At 42.2% G+C, this 17,484-nt stretch overlaps 1 non-coding gene and 1 pseudogene across 1 annotated transcript; one reads left to right on the plus strand and one right to left on the minus strand.

Annotated features, from left to right (window-relative positions):
- LOC123785382 (transcription factor SPT20 homolog pseudogene) overlaps positions 1-17,484 on the minus strand; it is an 88,289-nt pseudogene that overhangs the window by 1,586 nt on the left and 69,219 nt on the right.
- On the plus strand, positions 16,950-17,033 carry LOC123785391 (small nucleolar RNA SNORD35). The gene has a single exon (XR_006777626.2). It is a non-coding gene; the product is annotated as a small nucleolar RNA SNORD35 (small nucleolar RNA).

Genomic DNA, 17,484 nt, shown 5'->3' on the forward strand with positions numbered 1-17,484 from the left:
TTTCAAATACATCTTGGGCATCTTGGTGGTGGTATGGTACATAGACTACCATGTCCTCTCCATTCAAACCAAAACCTAAAAGAGATGTACTGACAACCTCTTTAGCTGGGTACTTCGCCAGCAGAGCTAAGCAATCCTGCTAGTGTGCGTGGGCAGACAAAAAGAAGACCCGTAGCCTGTGATTCTTCCAGCGACTTTTGCAGGTGCTACCTGGATGTTAGAGTGCACTTGGTGGCAGTTGTGGTAGTCACTAAATAGGAAGGTTCTCCCAACCTAAGCAGCAGAAGATTGACCTGGCACATCACTTGTTTCACTCCTTCCTTTTCCAGTAAACAATATCTGTGTCTTCTGTTGATTTGATTACTTCAACTGTCATGTGACTAGTTTTACTGATGCTTCTCCAAAACATGGCAAAGTCCTAGAAGTTGGACACAATATGAGAGACTCTGGTGTAATATAAACTGCGCTGGTCCAGGGCTCAGATGACCCAGTCCTAAGCTTGGTTCTACCGTTAACTGGCTGTGTGGCCTTAGACAAGTCACTCAGGCTTTCTCTGCCCCAGTTACTTCTTATGTCAGATGGAGATACCCGATTTCCCTCCCTGGCATCTGTGACAATGAAATGAAATAAATCATATCCAATATAAACATAAAATATTGTTCTACCTCTTTCATATAGCAATACATATTTTTTAAGCTAATAGTCTCATGTTAACTGGCAAAATCCACAAGTTAAACCAGTGAGTTGATTTCAGTACTGGTTACAGTTATAAGAGAAGGATCTTGAAAGAAATAAGTAGGGGCGCCTGGGTGGCACAGCGGTTGGGCGTCTGCCTTCGGCTCGGGGCGTGACCCCGGCGTTGTGGGATCGAGCCCCACATCGGGCTCCTCCGCTATGAGCCTGCTTCTTCCTCTCCCACTCCCCCTGCTTGTGTTCCCTCTCTCACTGGCTGTCTCTATCTCTGTCGAATAAATAAATAAAATCTTTTAAAAAAAAAAGAAAGAAAGAAATAAGTAGATCTTGATGAACTTTTTTCAATTCCTTGTACACGCCAGGGTTTGCCCGGACCCGCTCCCAGTGACTCTCAAAGCAAGATCCCTGGACCACCAGCAGAAACATCATCACCTGGGAACTTGTTAGAACTACAAACTCTTGGACTCCACCCCAGACCTACTGAATGATAAACTCTGGGGGTGGGGCAATCTGTCGTTTAACAGGCTTTGAGGGTTTTAAAGACATGGCCACAAATTCTTTGATATTCCTCCCCCAAAAGATGGAGTTTAATTCTTCTCCCTTTGAGCGTGGGCTTGATTTAGTACTCACTTCCAACAAATAGAGGACGGCCAGAAGTGATAAGATCTCACCTCAAAGATTAGGTTATAAAACAACCTCACTCTTACAAATACCTGACCAGTACTCCTCAAAACTACTAAGGTCATTAAAAACAAGGAACATCTGAGAAACCGTGACAATCAAGAGGAGCCTAAGGAGGCATGACAACTAATATAACATGCTATCCTGGATGGGATTCTGGAACAGATAAAAGGACACTAAATAAAAACTACAGAATTCTTTTTTTTTAAGATTTTATTTATTTATTTATTTGACACAGACAGAGAGCACAAGAAGGGGGAGCGGCAGGCAGAGGCAGAGGGACAAGGAGAAGCAGGATTCCCACTGAGCAGGGAGCCTGACTCAGGGCTCGATCCCAGGACCCCAAGATCATGACCTGAGCTGAAGGCCGATGCTTAACCAACTGAGCCACCCAGGCACCCCAAAACTACAGAATTTTTAATAAAAGATAAACTTTGGACCAAATGTGTTTAATAATAATGTATCAACATTTGTTCACAAATTTAATGAATGTACATATAATGCAAGATATTAAAAGTAGGGGAAATAGAGCATAGGGCATATGGGAACATTGTGTACTATCTTCTCAATTCTGCTGTAAATCTGAAACTTTGAATAAAATAAAGCCAATTATACAATACAGTATTAACTATAGTCATCATGTTGTACATTGTATCCCCAGAACTTATTTTAACTTATAACCAGGATTTTTGAAAGTTGTTAAGAGTTATTAAAAGTTCTTATCGAAAGGGGAAAAACTGTAACTATGTGAGTTGATGGGTGTGAACTAAATTTACTGTGGTAATTGGCAAGATGTACATATACCAAATCATTAGTCGTACACCTTAAACTTATACAATGATATATGTCAATTATATCTCAATAAAATGGGGAAGAAAGCAGTACCTTTTGGTAGCAAAATGTAAAATAAAGCCTAGTCAAAGAAAATATATAAGATAGTAATAAGAATATTTTATAACCATAGAAAAACTACTGAACATTTAAAGAACATGTATTACAAAAAAAATAACAATGTGAACATTAAAAAAAAAGACTGCTTTCCCTCTTGGGGGTTTTCTCTCTCTCCCTTCCTCTCTCTCTCTCTCTCTCTATCTGCAAGGCAGCCCTGTGGACAAGCCCACCGGAGTGAGCCTGAAAGCAGATCCTTCCCCTGGCACCTGGACTGTAACCTTGTGAGACGCTCTGAGCCACAACTACTCAGCCAAGTGGCTCCTGGACTTTTGACCCACAGAAACTCTCACAGTTTGGTGTAATGAATGTTCGTTGTTTCCAGCTATTCAGTTTTTGGATACTTTATCATGCAGTAAGAGTCAACTCATCTGCATTCCTTGCAGGTGATTCTGACTCACGTTCAAGGGTGAGAACTGCCTGTCCTACCCTATGCACTCTCACCCAGCTCCCTGTTCCTTCTAGCTAATGCCTCAGGTCTCAGCAGCAGCATCACTTAGAAAACAAGGGAGGCCTTCCCTGACCAGGAAGGCAATTTGTTCTCCTTGCTATACTGTTTCTTGATTCTCTTTGCTTCTCACTGTAACACTCAAAACTGGTCGAATTTCATAATGTCTGTCTTCCGCCGCAGACACAATACCCGTGATGGCTGAGCCCAAGTCTAGCTTAGCCACTGCTTCGCTGCCATGTCCGGTGTCAGTACCACTCACTACGTCCACAACAAATATTTTTTAAATAAATGAAAACCAACAACGGGAACAATAAAACTACCCCAAATCACATTCCTTCCTGTCAGCTCTCAACAGGGAACAAAGGCAAGGGTAGTAATCTGAGTAATTCAAGCAATAATGGACATTTTATTAAATCATAATTTGATAAAGCCAAAAGCCAGAAGCCGAAGTGAAGTGGAATAGATGAGAGGAAAAAATAACCCCTGATTATCTCATCATCAATCACCAGCGGGTGGAACTTGTTATAAAACGCCTCCACCAGCATTTGACTTGGCTATGAACTCCTGGTCTCCCTGTATTTCCCTTCTTCTCTCTTTACTCTCAAATGACATATTTTAAAGGCACCTACCATGTGCTCTGTGAAGGGACCTATGTTTGTCTAATCACATAAGTCTGATGGAGGAATCATATCCTCATTTTACATGTGAGTGAACTAAGACATAGAAAGGTTAAAATAATTTAAGATTACACAGCTTGTACATGACAGTCCAAATTTGAATCCAGGTCTCCTGACTCTGAATTCCACGTTCTTTGATACCAGCCTGCATTTTTAAAATAGACTTTATTTATTTAAAATTTTAAAAATATTTTTTAAAGATTTATTTACTTCTTTTAGAGAGGAGAGCGTGCACACTTGCATGATTGGGGTGAGGGGCAGAAGGAAAGGGAGAGGAAGAGAATCTCAAGCAGACTCCCGGCTGAGCATTGAGCCCGACATGGCACAATCCCCCATAACCCTGAGATCATCACCTGAGCCAAAACCAAGAGTCAGATGCTGTGCCCCAAAATAGACTTTATGCTTTTTAAAGCATTTTTAGATTCACAGCAAGATGCAGTGGAAACTACAGGGAGTTCCCACATACCCCCTGTCTCCCCCCCCACACACACAGCCTCCCCCACCATCACCATCCCACACCAGACTGGCACATCTGCTATAATCACTGAACCTACATTGACACATCATTATGAACCGAAGTCCGCATTTTACTATTCACTCCTGGTGCCGTACGTTCTGTAGCTTTGGACAAATGTACTGCCCTAAAAATTCCCTGTACTCCACCTACACATCCCTCTCTGCTAACCCCTGGCAAGCGTTGATCTTTTTACTGTCTCCATAATTTTACCTTTCCCAGAATGTCATACAGGTGAAATCATACAGCCTTTTCAGATTGGTTTCTTTCACTTAGTGATACGCATTTAAGGTTCAACCATGTCTTTTTGTGGCTTGATAGCTCATTTCTTTTTATATGTGAATAGTATTTCATTGTTTGGAGGGAGCACAATTTATTTACCCATTAACCTATTGAAGGAAATTTTGAATATGTCCAACACTCACCAGCTCACCTCTTCATCTGAAGAGTGGGAACTTAAGAGTGTGAAGAGGAGTGTGATTTGAAGCAGTAGCTCTATTTTTCCAAGTGCCCAGATTCATGATTTTTTTGACAAACTACTTTGGGTGGTACAAATCCTCTTCAAGTCCATTTATCCTGGTCCTTTCGTTTCTAACAAAGGAGGGTTTTCATTCTACTACTGGTAGTCTTTCTCTTCCCCCAAAAAGAGGTCAGAAAAGATGTTAAGCACAGGAATGGTGTGGCAAGGATAATTTATGAAGAAATTAAATCTGTTTTGTTCTTGCACCTCTTGGAGGGGCAAGAGAAAGAGGTAGCTGATCTTCCCTGACCTCTAAGACAATGGAGACTTTAGGTCTGGGCTTTGGGCTGCTGTGCTGTTTCTGTACAGCAGGACTGAAAACAGAAGTTGGAAGATACAAGACATTTTGGTAATCTCTGTAAGTCCATTCCCTCTTCTCTTGGTAACTATCCCCACTTTTGTTTATTGTCCACGCAGTGAATTTCTGCTGGGGGCAGGGGGAGAGGGAACAGCCTCCTTTGTTTGTAGTAATTTTTTTAAAGATTTTATTTATTTATTTGACAGAGAGAGTGTGTGAGCAAAGCGCAGCAGGGGGAAAGGCAGAGGGAGAGGGAGAAGCAGACTCCCCGCTGAGCAGGGAGCCTGACGCAGGGCTCAATCCCAGGACTCTGGGTTCATGACCTGAGCTGAAGGTAGACACTTAACCGACTGAGGCATCCAGGCGCCCCTGTAGTAATGAAATATATGGCTCAATCTAAAACTTAATGAACTTGACTCTGACCACTGGCAATAGGCTCGTGGTTCGGGGATGGGCACATGACCCAATTTAGGCCAATGAGAAACGAGGAGAAATTTCCTGAAGGCTTCCATGAAAGTAACCTGCTTGCTATTGGGAGGAAGCTTCTGGAAGAATCTCTCTTCTCTTTCTACCTTCTCCCCATCTCTGAGCACATGCAAGTAAGCATGTAGCATCAGCTGACAACTGTCCTGTGACCAGGGTGGGGCTGACTTTGTAGAGAGCAGAGCAGAAATGAGAAGAAACAGGGTCCTTGATAATGTTGTCAGGTGACTAAATCAATCCAACCCTGAAGCTTCCTCTGAACTACCAGTTATACAGGCCAGTACATCTCCTTTACAGTTTAGGCCAGGTTGGGTAGATTTGCGTTGCTTAGGGTCAAAAGTATCAGAGCCATCACACTAAGCGGTTCTCCAGATACCCTACATATACACATGGGACTAGCTCCCCACTGATGGCTGCTGTTGGGTGTCTTGCCAGCCCTGCACATGGCAATTCAAACCCAGATTTAATCTTATTTTAAAAAATAAAGAAAGGTACTGTTTCCTGTGTGCAAGTTATGAAACAAAATTACATCCTATAATATCCAGAAGGAAAAGACAATAATGGAAAATGGTTAAGTAAATCATGGCCCAAGCACTCAGTGGACCATTAGACTGTCATTAAAATGTGTTGTCTGAGGTCTCTATGAGAACATGGAAAATGCAAATATTATAAGTGGGTAAAAGCAAGATAAGAAATGATGTATTAAGGGGCGCCTGGGTGGCACAGCGGTTGGGCGTCTGCCTTCGGCTCAGGGCGTGATCCTGGCGTTGTGGGATCGAGCCCCACATCAGGCTCCTCCGCTATGAGCCTGCTTCTTCCTCTCCCACTCCCCCTGCTTGTGTTCCCTCTCTCGCTGGCTGTCTCTGTCTCTGTCGAATAAATAAATAAAATCTTAAAAAAAATATTAAAAAAAAAAAAAGAAATGATGTATTAAATTTGAGCTCAGCTACGAAGAGATCACAAAAACTTCATGGAAAATTTCTGGAAGGTAACAGAGCAAAATGCCAACAATACAAGAACCACCAAAGAGCGTTTTGAGTGATACCATGGTTAGGTTGACATTTAGGAAATCCTTGGAGTCTCTGGGTGGGAACATGATCCAAAAATATGAACCCAGAATAGGTAACATGAATAGCCTTATTCAGTTCTCCTTTACTCCAAAAGATGAAAGTTAATTATATAGCAACTTGTCAGAATTGACTGTTCTTCTGTTTTTATCCAAATCATGATCTTATCAGTTTCTATTAATATTTACTTAGTGCCCATAATTAACTGAGCATGAACCATTATTTGCAGTGGACTCTGACATCTAAGGTGCCACCTATATCTGGAAAACTTGGCATTTCTCACATCAGCAAGTTGAGTACAGCCCTTATCCATCCAAGCTGTTGGCCAAGGTGCAGCCTCCTCCCAGCCCCAACCATCATGACCACTGAACGTGAACCTGACAGCAAACTTGAGTCAGTTCCAAAGTTACTAAGACTTCCTTCCATCGAGGAGGCTTGTGAAGATCCCAGGAAGGACTCTTCTCCGGGGCGCTGGAGCTTTATTGTCAGCCCCAACTCTTTTCACCTTCCCCTCCCTCCAATTATCCTAATTTTCTGGAGGTTTGGAAGCTTTGAGGACAAGAAAACCAGTCGTTTCTCCCAAGGAGAATGGGGACCCCTGCTCTAGGATAATCTGACCCACGTCCCATCTATGAGGCAACTATAAATTAGCAATATTAAAGGAAAAGGAATGGGGTCAATCACCTCCCACTGTTTGAAATGTGCACTAGAATAGACTTGAGGAAGCCAGATTTCAAAATCTAAAGAGCACCACTAGCCGAGCGGGGCTCTTGAGCCCTTGAAATGTGACAATCCGAATTGAAACGTGTTGTAAGTGTAAAATTCACATGGGATTTCGAAGACTCAGTATGCTAATAATAATAATAATGATAATAATAGTAATACAAAATATCTCATCAATAATTTTTATACATGTTGAAATGATAACATGTTAGAAACATCAGTTAAATCGGTTAAATCAGATATTAAAATTAATTTCATTTGTTTTTTTGCTCATTTTTAAGTGTGGCTTCTAGAAAATGTAAAATTACATCTGTGCCTCGCATTTGGGGATCACACTAAATTTTGATGAGACAAGTGTTGGGCTAGATACGTTGCAGGGTGTCCCTTACACTCCTGTTTCTATAGAAAAGGTAACTAACATTTGCTGCTGGGCTCCTCTGTTCCATAGCTGGTTAGGAGCAGTCCCCTCTTTTAATCCTTATAGTAGCCCCACAAGGCACATGTGAATTTACCCACTTACAGATGAGAAACCTGATGCTCAGACAAGTTCAGGAATTTGCCCATGGCCATCTGCTGATGTATGGTAGAGCCAGGAAATCCAACACTGGTTTATTGTTCAGGGTGTGATTTAGTTGCCAAGGCTTTTGTCTCTGCCATGACTTGAAGACCTACACGAGAAGAGGAAGTGATGCCAAACAAATGCAAGTAGATGAGTTCTCTAAAACTCAAATTGCTTTGCACAGACAAGCCTCATTAAAAAATAGGACTACACCTCCCTAGTCCCAGATGCCAATTCGACAAACACATGACTGGTGACAAGTGATACAGTATTGCCTTCCTTTTCGCCTAACTGTAACTTGGAAAGGGGTTCTGAGCGGGTGTTGTTGAAGACCTAGACTTTCCCCACTCAAAAAAGAAAGAGTCCTGTATTTGTCGATGCTTTTGCAAGTAGCAGGAAGAAAAATTTGCTACTTAGCCCCATGATTTACAAATAAGGTTATTTTTCGGATGGGTTTATAGATTCCATGAGAATGTTTAACACTACAAAATAATGCAAATTGATTAAACTAATTGATATTCCTAGGGATGAATAAAAGGTTTGGTCAAGCCATATCCTCCTCTTCAAAACTTGGTACTGTCAGACAGCTTCATTGAGCAAAAACTGCTCTAGTTTTGGGTTTGGATGTTGGATTCACAAGTGTTCACATTTGTTCATGTATTTATTTAAAGAGAGAACCATGCATGAACCTGTTTATCTTGAGCCCAGGATTACAATTAATTCAGTTCTATGTAACCATGGACCCCCTTTGAAAATGGTACAGTCACAGCATACTGATCAGTTTCTATAAATGCATGCTATCGAATTCCATAAACACCTCAGCCCAGTTAGGGACTCAAAGATCCAGCCTCATTCCAGATACCATTCGGAGCTGGACAGGATCTGTTCTCTCTTCAGAGAACCCTTCCCCTCACCCTGTCTCCACTGGACAAGTATCATCCTACTCAGCCTGAAACGTTCCCCTTTGCTCCACATAGTTTCCCTTCCCAAGAAAACATAACTCCTCAGCATCCCATTCCCTCAGGACTCTGCTCTTTCCTAGCAGTGACCCCAAGTTCAACCTTTAGGCACCACAGCCAAGGAGCTGGATTAATAATTTTGGTTGTGTGGCCCTTTGGGCATTCCTTGTGACACCAGGCAGACCATCGCCTGTCCCCACTGAGGGACACTAGACACTGGTAATCCCTACTTGGTTATCCCACAAGATTAGGCAGTTCTACTATGTACTGACAGTGTGGTCTTAAGTAAGTTAGCTAACCTCTCTGAGCTTTGGTTTTCTCACCTGGGAAATGGGAGTGATAAAGCCTCCTTTAAAGATTTGTTGTGGGAAGTGGAGATGGTATCCTCCTGGCCTGAGGAAGCTTTAAATTCTGGGCACTGTGACTGTTTGGTACATTTGAACAGGACAGCATAGCCTAGTAGACACCTAACCCCAAAGTCCCAGGGCTAGATCTGCCGCTAAGTAGCTCTGTGGCTTTGGGAAATTGCTTCATCTTTCCATGCCCAGCTCCTCATACGTAAAGTGAGAGGGCTGGACTTCAGTTGATCTCTAGAAAAAAGATGGTGAGTCTCTGAGAAGAACTCTAACTATAATACTCAATTATTTATCAATGCCAATGTAGTCACCCACTGCTATCTTTCATCAGCTACTAACTTATTCAACAGATTCTGAGGGAAGAGTTAGCACAAGCACTTTCCCAGAAAACAAGAGAAAATAATGTTTTACTCGAGAGAATAATTTCCTAACCTAAGGGTGAAGGAAATAGTGAAGGGGGGAATAACTACCCCCAAATGGACAAGTAAAAGCTATGTTCATGTTCATAAGCCAAGTTCAGAACTCTGATATTATTCTCCAACTATTTTTTCACCACTCAAGCTTATTGCTTTAGTCAGAGCTATATTTTGTTTCTCCTTCTGTAACCCTTTTCTTCTTTTATTCCTTTCCGTCAAAATGGCTTCATTCTTTCACTCTGTGTGCGTGTGTGTGTTTTCCTTCTCGGGATTCTTGTTGTTGCTCTGGTTTCGGAGAGAAAAGTCACTTTGGTCTTGAGTAAGTTTTATTTGGCAGCATAACCCGAGGAACACCTGTTCCCATTCTTATGCTCTGTTGCCTCATAAAAGTGGAGGAGGTTGGACTCCTATATGAACCTCATAGTCATGGTCAAGGAATTCCATCTGAACTATATATAAGCTGGATTTCAGTAGACAATAAAAAATAAAGGAACATTTTGTCTCACCATCATTTGAACCTTCAACCAGAAGCAACTCTGGCTCTTCCAGTAGCCTTCTTGGCCTCTCACAAGGGAGGAGACTTGTACTCTCCCCTCACACTTCTCCGTGAAGTCACTCACCTAATATGCTATTTTTGTTTGTCTGCTCACAGGACTGGCCATGCTCCATGAAGAACTACTGCATACACACTGGATAAGAAAAAATTGCTCTGAAATGTCAATTCACTCAGACTCCCTGGAGACACAAAATCTCTCTAACACCAGGAGAACAAAAGTAAGAAAGAGAATGAGAGGGTGAGTTCATGGGTCCAGTCTCAGAATAACCAAGAATGGAGACTGAGATGGCTGCTAGCAAGGACCAGAGAGCTAAGAGAAAGAAGGAATGATGGAGTGATTCTGGCCAAAGGTGACAAGTGAACAAGGAGATACGGTTAAGGCCCCAGGAATCCGCAGCCTTGTCCACCACCTACATTTGTCTTTCTGGGAGGGCAAAGTACTGCCGCGCATGCGCAGTGGTGGCGGTGGCGGTGCATGTAATTCAGCCGCTCACGAGCAACAGTTTCCCATTGGACTTCTTCCTAGTTTCTAGCTTTCCCTGAAGACCCTGTTCTGACTAGAGTCTGCCAGAAACACTTAGAGGAGATGACAGTTCCTAGGTTCTGTCCCCTTTCCTCCACCACACCAAATTCATGCCGAGGTCTCCAATGATCTTCATGTCCAAGGAATACTTTTTAGTCCTTATTTTTCTGGACCTCACGGCCACTCCCTCCTTTTTGAAAAACTCTCTTTCCCTTTCAGTTCAGTGTCTCCACACCCTCCTTGTTTTTCTCCTTGTGTTCTAGTCACTTCCTGGTCTTTTCCCTGACCTCTGCTTCCTTTGAGACTCCTAGGCTCTCCTGTTACCAGCTTCTCCCTTCCTAGGCAATCTCCACTATCCCCAGGCCTTCACTTACCATTGAAATTCTGACTCCTAAGTTTAAATCTCCTGCCCCTGTGTGTGCAAATGCCTATTTGACATTTCCACCTGAATGTCTCAGTGACTCCTTCAAGCTATACATGTCCCAAGTCATACTCCCGATCTTCCCACCAAAATTCTTCTCTTCCAGCATTGTTCCCTTCCTTAGAAAATGGAAGTTCTGCTGACCAGGTTGCTTCATCTATGAACCTAGGCATCATCCTTAACACCTCCCTCTCTGTCACCTCTCACACTCCAACAATCATCAAATCTTTTGATTCTCTGTCCCATATATCAATCTCTTGAACCCTTCTGCTTCTCTCCATCTGACTGCCACCATCCTGGCCAGGGCTACCATTACTTCTTACCCAGGCTGTTGCAGTGTCCTTATAACTGGTCTCTTGGTATCTTTTCTTGCCCCTCAATCCATTCTTTCATCCACTACAGCCTAAGTGATCTTCAAAATTATAAATATGGACATACCATTGTCCTTCAGTGGCCTAGAAGGCCCTGCCTAGCCTAGCCTCCAGTCACCCCTCCATCTCCTCTTGTATAGTACTAGCCCTTATTCTGTTGGCTCCAACAGTACTGGACTTAGTTTAACTCCTTAAAACACAACACTTTGCCTGCCTACAGCTTTTGGAAAAACTCTTCCATCTTTCTGCAAGGTTCCTTCCACCCCCACTGACCTGAAACAGCTAACTCCTGCTCATCCTTAGTGTCTGCCTTAAACATCACATCCTCAGGGAAACCTTCCCTGACCATGCAGAAGGAGTAGATCTCCTTTTAATCATTCTCAGAGAGCCATGAAGTACTTCATAACACACTGCATACCTGAGTTAATTAATAGCAATTTTTGGTTTAATGCCAGTCTTCCTCTTGTGGCTGTAAGTTCCATATTGGCAGAGCCCATGTCTGTTTGTCCACCACTGAGGTCTCAGTTCCTAGCTCACAGCAGGCTCCCAAGAAAACCCTGTATAGTAACTGACTCTCTGAACATTCCCAACTGCCATTACCCCAACACTCACCAAACCACTCTCGCTGAATTGAAAACACCCTGTTGAATCTTCCTACATTCGTTTCCTATTGCTTCTGTAACAAATTGCCACAAACTTAGTGGCTCAAAACAGCACAAATTTATTCTCTTACAGTTCTAGAGGTCAGAAGTCCTAAAATCAAGGAATCAGCATGGCTGCATTCTTTCTGAAAGCTCTAAAGGAGAATCTATGTCTGTGCCTTTTCTGCTTTCTAGAGGCTTCCCTCCTTTAAGAACCTTTGTAATGACACTGGGCCTATCCAGATAATCCAGAATCACCTCCCTGTCTCAAGACCCTTAGTTTAATCATATCTGCAAAGTCCCTTCAGCCATGTGAAGTAACATAGTCACAGGTTCTGGGGATAAACAGGTAGATATCTTTGGGGAGGAGCATTCTTCAGCCTACCACACCTCCTATGCCTAAGAGGGTGAAATTTTTGCCAAGTTTTCTGGAAAAAATTCTGAAGTTTGCTACAAAATATCACACACCATACACACTCTGTACACATGATACTGACCACATTACAACTCTCTTTCTCCTAGACCCCCTTATAAATTAGCTTTGATTAGTCTGTCCTCCAGTATGCACAAACACTCCATAATGTCCACATATACCGTCCTCAGGGGCGCTTACAATATCTTTCCAGATTTCTGTCCCCTTGGTGAGAAAGGCAGAGCCATGGGGTGGGGAAGGAATGAAGCTGGCGAAGCAGTTGAAGTGACCTTGCCTTGTTTGATGCCACACTCTACCCTCCCAGCTGCAAGTCTCCCTCCCAAGCTGCGGCTTTCTCGAGAAGCTGGCTGAGGGCATGGTCACAAGCTGCCTCACATGGAAGAGTCTTAGCAAGAAGCTGTGGCTGAACATTTTTAGAAACACTTATAAATTTGTACAACAATTTCAGAAAGTGCACAAATATTTGGCAATGAGTGTGAAAACAAAAACAGTTTCGTGATCCAAATAATTTGCATCTTAAACACTTGACTTAATGGGTATGAAGATTCTGGAGATGAGAGAGCCTGCTCCTCAGGATGCTACGTAAACCATTCACCTCGGGGTTGGGGTGGGTGGAAACACTCCGTCCCAGCCGTAGTCTCTCATCTTGTGTTACAGTTGCCATTACATGCTTTTCCTGACTGTAATGGGAATCAAACAGAAGATACTGCTTCTGGCAGCACTCAATGTCCTAGCGAGGAGTGACTCTCTTGTTCCAAGCAGGCACAATCTGGTTTTTTGAGGAAGCAAAGACAGGCATGTTGTTCTCTCCTGGCATCTATTCCCCCTGTAGTCATTGTGTCTCGGTTCTTCAATCCTTGGTCTCTTCTAGACATTATTGCTTTATGGGTATTCTGGTTTTTTCCCCCAAGTTCTGATTATTTACCCATGAAAGATTTCCAAGGGGACAAGAAGCTATTGAGAACACTTTTTCTATACTCTCCTTACTTTTATTTATTAAGATAATAAACATCACTACCAAGGAAAGCTCTAGGTAAGTTGTTCTAAGTTACCGATCCCCGAGATGAACACAGCTTTAGTGTGATCTAGTCATGATGTTTTAGAGCTCCGAGGCTAGAGACCATCTGATCCACCCCCTCATTTTGGAGATGAGAAAGTTAAGGTATAGACACCTAAGGAAACCGTCCAAGGACATACAGGTCAGGGCTACTGACAGTTTCATAAAGCCATAAAAAGTACCATCCAAGATTCTACATATCCACTCGATAACAGTCACAGATACAGCTTCCATGTAATAAATTCAGTCTTCACTGTTTTAAAGTTTTGTGATAATTCGAACTGAGCTAGGCCAAAGTTTACTTTAAACACTCTATGAAAGAAAAGCTTACTAAGCAATTAATGGTGTAAAACAATCATAGAACATATAGTTTACCTATGTCTACTAACAAACTGTTTAAAGGACATCTGCATTTAACTGCATGCAATTATACTTCTGATTTAAAAACAAATCATTAAAATGGGCCTTGCAAAACTCTAGCCTAGACTTATCTTGTTAATTACTTAATCCTTATTATATACTTGCAATTTTAAAAATTATTTCTTTCAAACAATGAGCCTGAGAACTTTCATTCATCAGGCCTGATTATCCCTTCTATTGACTCAGAATTAGAAGGGTTTAACTGCAGGGCTTCAAAGCGAATCAGAAATTGTATGACAAGGCCAACTCTTCCAGAACAAATGCCTTCATTCACCTTAAGTGAATCTTGGATGCTTTCGCTTTGATGAATAGGGAGGGCGGAGTGCTCAGGAATTTGTTTTTCCTCACCAGTACTGATGCAGTACTTTTAATGGCAACCCCTATTTATACACATCAAAATTTCTTCCGATGAAAACTGACAAGATAAGTCACTAACAGGCACTAAGGTCTTGGGAGGAAGTCCCTTGCCCTTCCCGCCTGCAGCCCCACACACCATTATCCTAGGCTATCCTATTGTTTCGCTCAGCTCTCCGGGAGATAGCCAATGTGACAAAATTCGGATTAAACTCTGGACCCCTAGCAAGACATTCAAGAAAAGTCTAATTTTTTCTTAATTGCAAAATCAAACCAATTCCTAGTGGACAGTTCTTTTCCTCATTTAGGACAGGGAATATTATCCAGTACTAGGTACTTGTCAGAGACTCTGGCTTTGAGCTGGTTCCCTGCATTGAAAAAACATTTTTGTGTTCCATATGATTTTATCTCCCTCTTCCTTCCCTTGCGTCTAGGGTTGCCAGGTAAAATACAGGGCACCCAGCAGAAGCTGAATTTCAGACAAACAACAAATAGGTTTTTAGTACAAGTATGTCCTATGCACTATTCGGAACATATTTCTACTTTAAAAAAACCTATTTGTTGATCATCTGAAATTCAAGTTTCACTGGGTGTCCTGTATTGATTGCTGGTCTGTTTGGCTCTTTGCTTTTCTAAATCTGACAACCCTACCTGATTGTCGTCTTCCAACGCTGTTTTGTTCTTTCTCCTAAAATTTTCTTCAATGGGCTTTCTTCCCAATTTCATTCCCCTCTTTAAGGACAGGGTTTTTTTCCCCCTTTACCTTCTGCCCTTGTTTGGTGGTGGCAGGGTATTAATTTTTAGTGATTTTGGATTGTGATGGGCAGTACCAGGCTTTTGTATAAAGGGGCTCAGAACCACACATCAGGTAAAATTTGAATAGCACCTGTGTGAAGCCATCTCTTCTTTTTTTTTTTAAGATTTTATTTATTTATTTGAGAGAAAGAGAAAGTGAGCACGAGCGGGGGGGAAGGGAGGGCGGCAGGGGCAGAGGGAGAAGCAGGCTCTCCACTGAACGGGGAGCCCGACATGGAGCTCGATCCCAGGACCCTGGGATCATGACCTGAGCAGAAGGCAGACACTCCACCAACTGAGACACCCAAGTGCCCCAAGCCATCTCTTCTGAAGTTCTGCCTTCAGCAAGCACCCCTTCAAGTTAAGCATTACCTTCCCTAACACCTCTGGGAAACATTAACACAAGTTACTAATAGCTTAGTAGAAACGGTAGCAATGATTTTTAAATTTTATTTCCATCTAATTTTTAAATTAAAGTCCTTTTTGGAAGTATAACACGCATATAGAAGTGTGTCGAGTTAACAAATGCACTGCTAGATGAATTTTCCCAAAGTGAACATACTCAGGTATAACTTGTTTTTCCTGTCCCCAACCCTGGTAACCACCATTCTACTTTCTATTTCTATAAATTTGACCACTCTAGATACCTAATACAGGGAGAATCATACAACATTAGGAGGGAAATCCTGTCACATGATACAATATGGATGAAACGTGAAGGACATCATAACTATGTGAAATCAACCGTCACCAAAGGGTAAATACTGTATGATTCTCCCTGTATTAGGTATCTAGAGTGGTCAAATTTATAGAAATAGAAAGTAGAATGGTGGTTACCAGGGTTGGGGACAGGAAAAACAAGTTATTGTTCAATGGGTACAGAGTTTCAGTTTTACAAGATGAAAAAGTTCTGGAGATTTATTTCTTAACAATGTCACCACACTTAACACTACTGAACTGCACACTTAGAAACAGTTAAGGTGGTAAATTTTATGATATGTATATTTTACCACAATAAAAAAAAAGAAACACAATATCACCACCTCCCCAGGAGCCCTCATGCCCCTTCCCAGTCACATCTGCCTGTCCAGGATAACAATTATTCTGATCGCCAGAAAGAGCCCATCTGCTCTAAAAAAAATCCTATAGTGAGAAAAAAAGTGTATCAGCCCCCTTTCCTTCCGACAGGGAGATTCCTTCAAATCAGACAAGGGTTTGCTCATGCCTACCACATTGCCTGATAAACACCAGAAGTAGCTCAAGGGGTGCCTGGGTGGCACAGTCGGTTAAGGGTCTGCCTTTGGCTCAGGTCATGATCCCACGGTCCTGGAATCGAGCCCCACATCGAGCTCTTGCTCAGCGGAGAGTCTGCTTCTCCCTCTCCCTCTCCCTCTCCCTGCTGCTCCCCCTGCTTGTATGTGCGCACTCTCTCTCTCTCTGACAAATAAATAAATAAAATCTTTAAAAAAACAAAAAGTAGCTCAAAAACGCTTGCTGATTCCACATGGACTGAGAGCCTTAGGCTTGCCAGCACAAGAGGTGCTGAGGGAAGGAAAGGGCATGGGAGAAAGAAGATACAAGTGCTGGAAACAAATGCCAGCCGCCCTGCAAACTTGCCGAAGGTTAGCCCCGCGTATTCATTACGGGTTTATTCACTGGTGATGCAGTTTTTTTTTTCCTTTTTCACTGGGTTGACAACATGACCTGTAGGTTCATATTTGAATCCAGCTCAAAGTATATATTTATTTTTTGTTATTGTGTGCACAGCACTAAGTGCTTATTTTCTTACAAGGGTGTTTAATGCCACTACGCACAGCATGAGACAAAACGGAAGTGCTTGCTAATGCCTGCCTCCACACTCCTGAGGGGCAAATTTTAAACTCAAGGAAACTGAGGTTCGCCTCATTTTACAACTGCCGTAATATCTGATCCACTGGACTTTTTGAGTACGTCCTTGTCCAAGAGGGCACCAGATGTTCTGACGAACAAAATGACAATACTGTAAGCACTGATCAAGAAAATGGGTAAAACTCAGCAGATGATTTTTTCTCATGATGGGCTGCGGGTGCCACTGTGGGCAGTGGCAGTAACGCCAATGGCTCTGCTGATGCCAGGAAGGAAAAAAGGAGGAAAAAAAGAAAATGGATAAAATTGTTATTTGGGGCCACAAATGATAGTGACTGGGGCAGAGTTCAACAATCTGCTTATAGTCTTGAAGCCAAGGGACAATGATGCGCCACTCTTTAATGTCAGACTGCAGGCAGATATGCTGGGGACCTTGGAAACGGAAATGGTATTGTCATATTATGTTAAGGATTAGTTATTTAGATTAGTTATTGGATCTCAGACCCAATGATCCCTTTAATAACAAATATTCAGTAGCCCTCCTGTACTAACCTGAAATGAAACCCATAAGGGATACCACATGCATAATTGTAAAAATAAAAAAATCAACATAATACCCTGGCAGAAAGGACAAATAAAGAGAAAGTAATGTATACTAAATTAACATGCACTTCAAAATGGAAACTCTCAGGCATGGCAATCCTAGAAGACAAAATAAGGTAG

Source organism: Ursus americanus, chromosome X, assembly GCF_024610735.1.
Source record: "Ursus americanus isolate L20-20 chromosome X, mUrsAme1.1.p, whole genome shotgun sequence".
In the NCBI taxonomy this organism is placed as follows: domain Eukaryota; kingdom Metazoa; phylum Chordata; class Mammalia; order Carnivora; family Ursidae; genus Ursus; species Ursus americanus.